The sequence below is a fragment of the Portunus trituberculatus genome, chromosome 46, assembly GCF_017591435.1.
Source record: "Portunus trituberculatus isolate SZX2019 chromosome 46, ASM1759143v1, whole genome shotgun sequence".
Classification (NCBI taxonomy): Eukaryota; Metazoa; Arthropoda; class Malacostraca; order Decapoda; family Portunidae; genus Portunus; species Portunus trituberculatus.
In genome coordinates this window covers 16,500,154-16,507,653 of record NC_059300.1, presented here as the reverse complement: position 1 = coordinate 16,507,653, position 7,500 = coordinate 16,500,154, and the positions used below count along the sequence as shown (strand labels likewise).

General features: G+C 40.5%; 1 protein-coding gene across 2 annotated transcripts in view; it reads left to right on the top strand.

The window, feature by feature from the left end:
• Nucleotides 1-7,500, top strand: part of LOC123519812 (spondin-1-like) — a 147,911-nt gene that overhangs the window by 56,399 nt on the left and 84,012 nt on the right. The gene's annotated exons all lie outside the window — the stretch shown is intronic.

Genomic DNA, 7,500 nt, shown 5'->3' with positions numbered 1-7,500 from the left:
GCAACAGCAGCAGCAGCGGCAGCAAAGCGTGCGTGATGTTACTGTTATGGAATGTAAATGTGTTCGTTAATTTATCATCTCTTGATGATGGTGGTAATGCTAGTAATGATGGTTGTGACAGTGGTAGTAGTGATGGTAGTGGAGACCGCCTCCATCCAAACCTTTCCTCCTTCTTTCTTTTTTTCCTTCCTGAATGAATATTTTTTTCTTCCTTCATTCCTCTCTTTCCTTCCATCTGTCATTTTTCCCTTTAGCTCAAAACGCCACCTTCCTCCAACCTCCTCCTCTCTCACCTTTTCTTTATTCTTCCATCTCCTCTTTTAACATCCAAGATCCTCCTACCTCTTACCACTCCTCCCTCTCTTTTCTCTCCAAACTCCACTCTCTCCATCATCTTCCTATGCAGGTGCTTCTTTTTCCTCCTTTCGACCCTCTTTCCTTCCTTCATCTTCCTACTCCTTCCTTGTCTCTTTAGTATCACTTTCCTCAGACACCATAAGCAGTTTCCTCCATCTTTCTATATCCCCTTCCTCTTCTCCTAAAGCTCATGATCCTATAGTCTTCTTATTTCCTCTTCCTTTCTCTCCTTTCTAAGTACTTCCACAGTTTTCTCCTCCACGAGTAACTTAACTTCCACTTTCTCTTCTTCTTTCGTATTTACCTTTCCTCTTTCATCCTTTAGTTCTTTTATGTTAACTGCATTTTTCGTTTCTACATTTCTTCTTTCAGGTCTGATTCATTAAATCTTTCAAATATCTTCGTCATTTTCTTTTCTCTGGCTAATTTTCTCTCACTCTACACTGTCGTATTTTTTCTCTTAACCTTTGATATGCGTATATTAATTCTTGCTTAGTTTCCATTCCTCTTCATCCATCTTCACATAATTCGTTCAACCATTTTTTTTCTTTCTTTCTACTTGTTTTTTACTCTTTCTTCACAGTCTCTCCTTCCTCTCTTAGAGTCTTTAAGAGGACTTAACTTTATCCTCCCATAAATTATCTCTATTTCTCATTCCTAACACTCTCTTCATTTCTCCTTTCTTACTGGCTTTCAATTTATATGAATACTTCTTTCTTCAACAGACATTCACTCATAACCCTTTCCATTTCTCTTTCCATTTTTACAATCTTCTTTTCATAATTAGTATTCACTTCATTTGTTTGTGTCTCTAACTAAGCATTAATTCTACTAATTCATCTTTAACTTTACTTTCACTAACAAAACAAAACCAATAGGGATGCGGCATCACTATCATAAGAAAGATGATTTTTATTCTCGTCTACTTCACTACCTCATCTTACTTTTCACTCCTCCCATTGGCTTTCCTCCTCTCCTCCCGGCCTGTCATTCCCTTCATTCACTGGTTTTAAGAGGCGTTCACTCTCGGCCAGCCCATTTACCTCGCAAGGTCTTCTCGTGGTTCTCTCACCCGCGCATCACGAGGAACAGAATGGAAGAGGCGGAGGTAACGGGGGTCGTCTGGCCAGCCTATTGGCCTCTGAGTGTACACTAAACTCCAGGAATTCATGGGTTACATTTTACAAGCTAAAACACATATGAACGTACATACAATCTCTCTTTTTAACTCTCTCTCTCTCTCTCTCTCTCTCTCTCTCTCTCTCTCTCTCTCTCTCTCTCTCTCTCTCTCTCTCTCTCTCTCTCTCTCTCTCTCTCTTCTACGCCAGCTACAGAATACTTAACTTCTGACCTTTCATTTATTTCTAACGTGCGCTGAGGGAACGGTGCTGAGAGAGAGAGAGAGAGAGAGAGAGAGATTCATGTAACTTAACACCGTCCTCCTTTTTCCTTTTTATTTTCTCATTCCCTTCTCATCTTTCTAGTATTTCACCTGCCTTTCACTATTTTCTGCTTTTCTCTCCTCTTCATCTTCCTCTTCCCTCCGCTCTCCTTCTCCTCCTCCTCCTCCTTTTTTTCTTAACACTCCTTTTAATCTTATCTTTCCTGTTGCTGCTTCTCCTTTTCTTCCTCCTTCCTCTTCTCCTCATACTTCTCGTCCTCGTCCTTGTCCTCCTCCTCCTCCTCCTCCTCCTCCTCCTCCTCCTCCTCCTCCTCCTCCTCCTCCTCCTCCTCCTTCTCTCTTTACTCTTCGTCCTCGTCCTCGTCCTTGTCCTCCTCTTGGTGACAATGAAGTGCCGCCACTGTTTCATTCATCATTCACTGTATCCTACTCTTAAAACTTTCCTCTTGACTTTTCTTGCCCGATAATTTACCTCGAGAAAGGGAAAACACGACACACTTAACGATATATCATTTTTAAGTATAATATTTTTTTTCTGAGTGTCTGTGCTCTCTCTCTCTCTCCCTCTCCCTCTCTCTCTCTCTCTCTCTCTCTCTCTCTCTCTCTCTCTCTCTCTCTCTCTCTCTCTCAATATTTTTTTCCTTTTTAATTGTTTTGTTTTTAATGGTTGTTCACACACACAAACAAACAAACACACACACACACACACACACACACACACACACACACACACACACACACACACACACACACACACACACACACACACACACACACACACTAGTTTTCTTTCTATTTTTTTTCTTTATTTTTAATTGCATTGCTTGTACAAAGATGTTCCACACACACACACACACACACACACACACACACACACACACACACACACACACACACACACACACACACACACACACACACACACACACACACACACACACACACACACACACACACACACACACACACACACAGGGTAGCTCAGTGGTTAGAGCGCTGGCTTCACAAGTGGAGTGGGGTTCGATTCCCGGCCGGTTGGAGATATTTGGGTGTGTCTCCTTTCACGCGTAGCCCCTGTTCACCTAGCAGTGAGTAGGTACGGGATGTAAATCGAGGAGTTGTGACCTTGTTGTCCCGGTGTGTGGTGTGTGCCTGGTCTCAGACCTATCCGAAGATCGGAAATAATGAGCTCTGAGCTCGTTTCGTAGGGTAACGTCTGGCTGTCTCGTCAGAGACTGCAGCAGATCAAACAGTGAAACACACACCCGGTAGCTCAGTGGTTAGAGCGCTGGCTTCACAAGCCAGAGGACCGGGGTTCGATTCCCCGGCCGGGTGGAGATATTTGGGTGTGTCTCCTTTCACGTGTAGCCCCTGTTCACCTAGCAGTGAGTAGATACGGGATGTAAATCGAGGAGTTGTGACCTTGTTGTCCCGGTGTGTGGTGTGTGCCTGGTCTCAGGCCTATCCGAAGATCGGAAATAATGAGCTCTGAGCTCGTTCCGTAGGGTAACGTCTGGCTGTCTCGTCAGAGACTGCAGCAGATCAAACAGTGAAACACACACACACACACACACACACACACACACACACGCACACACAGTTATGTGCAAAGGAAAGCAGAAATTCTAGAATCCGAATCAGATTACACTGTGGGTTGCAAATAAGCCAGTGATTCTCCTCGTTTCCAATTAATTCATTTTGAGAAGCTGCTACCAACTCTCTCTCTCTCTCTCTCTCTCTCTCTCTCTCTCTCTCTCTCTCTCTCTCTCTCTCTCTCTCTCTCTCTGTAAGTTAGTGAACAAGTCATCTCTTCCGGACTCACTTATTTATTCATTCATTCATTCATTCATACATTCCCCCTCTCCCTTCTCCCACCTCTTCCCCCTCTCCTTCCTCTTCACTCTTTGCACACACACACACACACACACACACACGCCCGGTAGCTCAGTGGTTAGAGCGCTGGCTTCACAAGCCAGAGGACCGGGGTTCGATTCCCCGGCCGGGTGGAGATATTTGGGTGTGTCTCCTTTCACGTGTAGTCCCTGTTCACCTAGCAGTGAGTAGGTACGGGATGTAAATCGAGGAGTTGTGACCTTGTTGTCCCGGTGTGTGGTGTGTGCCTGGTCTCAGGCCTATCCGAAGATCGGAAATAATGAGCTCTGAGCTCGTTCCGTAGGGTAACGTCTGGCTGTCTCATAAGAGACTGCAGCAGATCAAACAGTGAACACACACACACACACACACACACACACACACGCCCGGTAGTTCAGTGGTTAGAGCGCTGGCTTCAAGCCAGAGGACCGGGTTCGATTCCCGGCCGGGTGGAGATATTTGGGTGTGTCTCCTTTCACGTGATTCACCTAGCCGGGTGGAGATATTTGGGTGTGTCTCCGGAAATAATGAGCTCTGAGCTTCACGTAGCCCTGTTCACCTAGCAGCTGTACCTTTGTTTGGGTTTACAGTGGCCTGGGGATGTAAATCGAGGAGCTGTGACAAGGGAAAGAATGAAAGCTGATGATGACAATGTTGGTGAGGGAGAGAGAATTTGAAGGCTTTGATACGGCGCAAACTTCACTATTTGATAGAGTCTTGACTATCGAACGTAAATTAGATAAATTGATAAAGGAGAGTATGGGAATAGTTGTCTGAAGAACAGGTGTGTGAAAGAAAGGATAAAAAGAGTGGAAGAAAACGTGTGCCTGGTCTCAGGTCGTGATTAAGAAGAAGAAGTACAGACATGGAGAATCCAAGATAAGAAAGACAAGGAATCATTTCAAGAAGTATTTCAAGAACAGTTAAAAGAAAGAGATGAAAATATGACAAACAAAATGATAGGAGTCCTCAAGAAAAAGAAAATTTAGTAAGAGAAATTGCGGAAAAAAAAAGTGTAATTATTTTTGGACTGAAAGAAAAAATGTTAAATATAGACCAAGAAGGAAAAGACGAAATGAAATCAGTAAAAGACCTACTAAAACATCTGAATGACGAGGATAGACAGAACTTAGAAGAGGAAGTAGAAGAAATCCATAGAATGGGACCATATCAAGAAGGAACAGTGAGACCAATTACTAAAATCACAAGCTGCAGCAGAAGAAGTACTATATAGAAAAACAAAACTCAGAGAAACAGAAGGTTACAAAGATATATATATATATATATATATATATATATATATATATATATATATATATATATATATATATATATATATAAAGAAATAGAAACGAGGAGGAAAGGAAGAGACACAATGAACTGGTGGCAGAAGCAAGAGAAAAAATAATGAAAGGTCAGAGGAGGAGAAGAAGGCATTTTTGGAGAATTATAGGAGACAGGATAAGGAAATGGTATATAAAAGAGAAAGAAGAGAAAAGAATGGAGCAAGTTTAACTAAAAATGATAAGAACAAGAGATTAAAAATGATGTATACAAACATAGATGGGATTTTATCTAGTAAATTAGAATTAAGAGATTACATAAAGAAAGAAGAACCAGATATTGTATGCCTGGTGGAAACAAAGTTAAATGAGGCAATAAAATAGACATAGATAAAAGGTATAATATATGGAGGAGAGACAGAGTGGGTAAAGGAGGAGGAGGAGTCATGATGATGTTAAGGAAGGAGATAGTGGTAAATCAAGTGGAGTTTGGGAAGGAAAATCAGAAATACTGTATGTTAAGATGCATATTAATAAAAAGGAGTTAACAATCATTGGAACATATGTGCCACCAAAACAAACTCATGGACTAACCAAGAATATAGAGACATGATAGATGACACAATAAGGAGTCTTACAAGAATCATTAAGGAAAGGAGAAAAGTGATATTGATAGGAGATTTCAACTGTAAGGAGGTAGACTGGGAAAATTATGAAAGTGGTATGGGGAAGATGCCTGGGAGATAGATTCCTGAACCTAATGATAGATAATTTGATGGTCCAAAGAGTAAAGGAAAACACAAGATTCAGAGGAAACGATGAGCCGGCAAGATTAGACCTAGTTTTTACAAGGGATATACCAATTAACGATGATATAAGATACAAGTGCCCATTGGGAAAGAGTGACCATGTAATATTAGAAATGGATATAGAAGAAGGAAAGGAAGATAGAGATGAATCATACAAAGGAGACCGATTAAATTACAGAAAGGCTGATATTGAGAATCTCAAGAACTATTTTAAAACGTAAACTGGGAGGAGATGGAAAACTCATTAACGGTTCAAGAGAAATATAACTTATTTTTGGAAATATACAAAACTGGGGTCAGGAATATGTTCCGAAATATAGACCTAAAGAAGAAGGAAAGAAAGATTGGTTTAATGCAAGATGTGCTAGGGCAAAGGAGAAACGAGATGGAGCATGGAAAAGGTGGAGAAGAAACAGAAATCCAGAAAATAAGGAAAACTTCAAAACAGCAAGAAATGAATATGCTAAGGTGAGAAAGGAAGAAGAAAAGAACTATGAAAAGGACATTGTCGAAAAATGTAAGGAACAACCAAAATTGTTCTACAGATTCATAAATGGAAAAATAAGACAAAAAGAAACAATAGAAAGGTTAAAAGGAGAGAACGGAATGGTGGAAGACCCAAAAGTATGGCAGAACTGTTAAATAGTAAATTTCATGAGGTCTTTACTAAGGAATCCAAATTTGAAAGACCACAGGGTAATAGAGAGACTGTCTATATGAAAGAGATTAAAGTAACCAAGCTTGAAATAAAAAGTTGATGACGGAATTGGATGAGGAAAAGGCAATGGGACCGGATGAAGTCTCAGGCAGAATACTGAAAGAATGTAGGGAAGAACTAGCAAGTCCAATATACAACATCATAAAATGCTCAATAGAAAATGGAACAGTGCCAGTGGAGTGGAAAAGAGCTGAGGTGGTTCCCATATATAAGAGCGGAAGGAAGGAAGAACCTTTAAATTACAGACCGGTATCACTAACTAGTGTAATATGCAAGATGTGTGAAAAAGTAATAAAGAAGCAATGGATCGAGTTTCTTGAAGACAACAAAATATTATCAAATAGCCAATTTGGTTTTAGAAAAGGTCGGTCATGTGTGACAAATTTATTGAGTTTCTACTCTAGAATAGTTGATAAAGTACAAGAGAGAGAGGGATGGATTGACTGTATTTATTTAGATCTAAAAAAGGCTTTTGATAAAGTGCCACATGAAAGATTACTATGGAAGTTAGAGGAGAAGGGTGGCTTAAAAGGAAGCACATTGAGATGGATGAAGAATTACTTAAGGGGGAGAGAAATAAGGACGATAGTTAAAGATATGAAGTCCAAGTGGAGAACAGTAGACAGCGGAGTGCCACAGGGGTCAGTATTGGCACCAATACTTTTTCTCGTATATATAAATGACATGCCAGAGGAGTGAACAGCTACATAAATCTGTTTGCGGACGATGCGAAACTGTGCAGAGTCATTAAACAAAAGAGGATTGTGAAATACTACAGGAAGACTTAAACAAGATCTGGAAATGGAGCAAAAAATGGGAGATGGAATTCAATGTGGACAAAAGCCATGTCATGGAAATGGGAAAAAGTGAAAGACGACCAGTGGGAATCTATAAGATGGGAGATGGAGTAGAACTAGAAAAAGTAAAAAGGAAAAGGACTTGGGAGTGACAATGGAAGAAAATAATCAACCGGTAAGCCATATTGATAGAATTTTCAGAGACGTATAATTTGCTAAGGAATATTGGAGTAGCATTTCACTATATGGACAAGGAAATGAT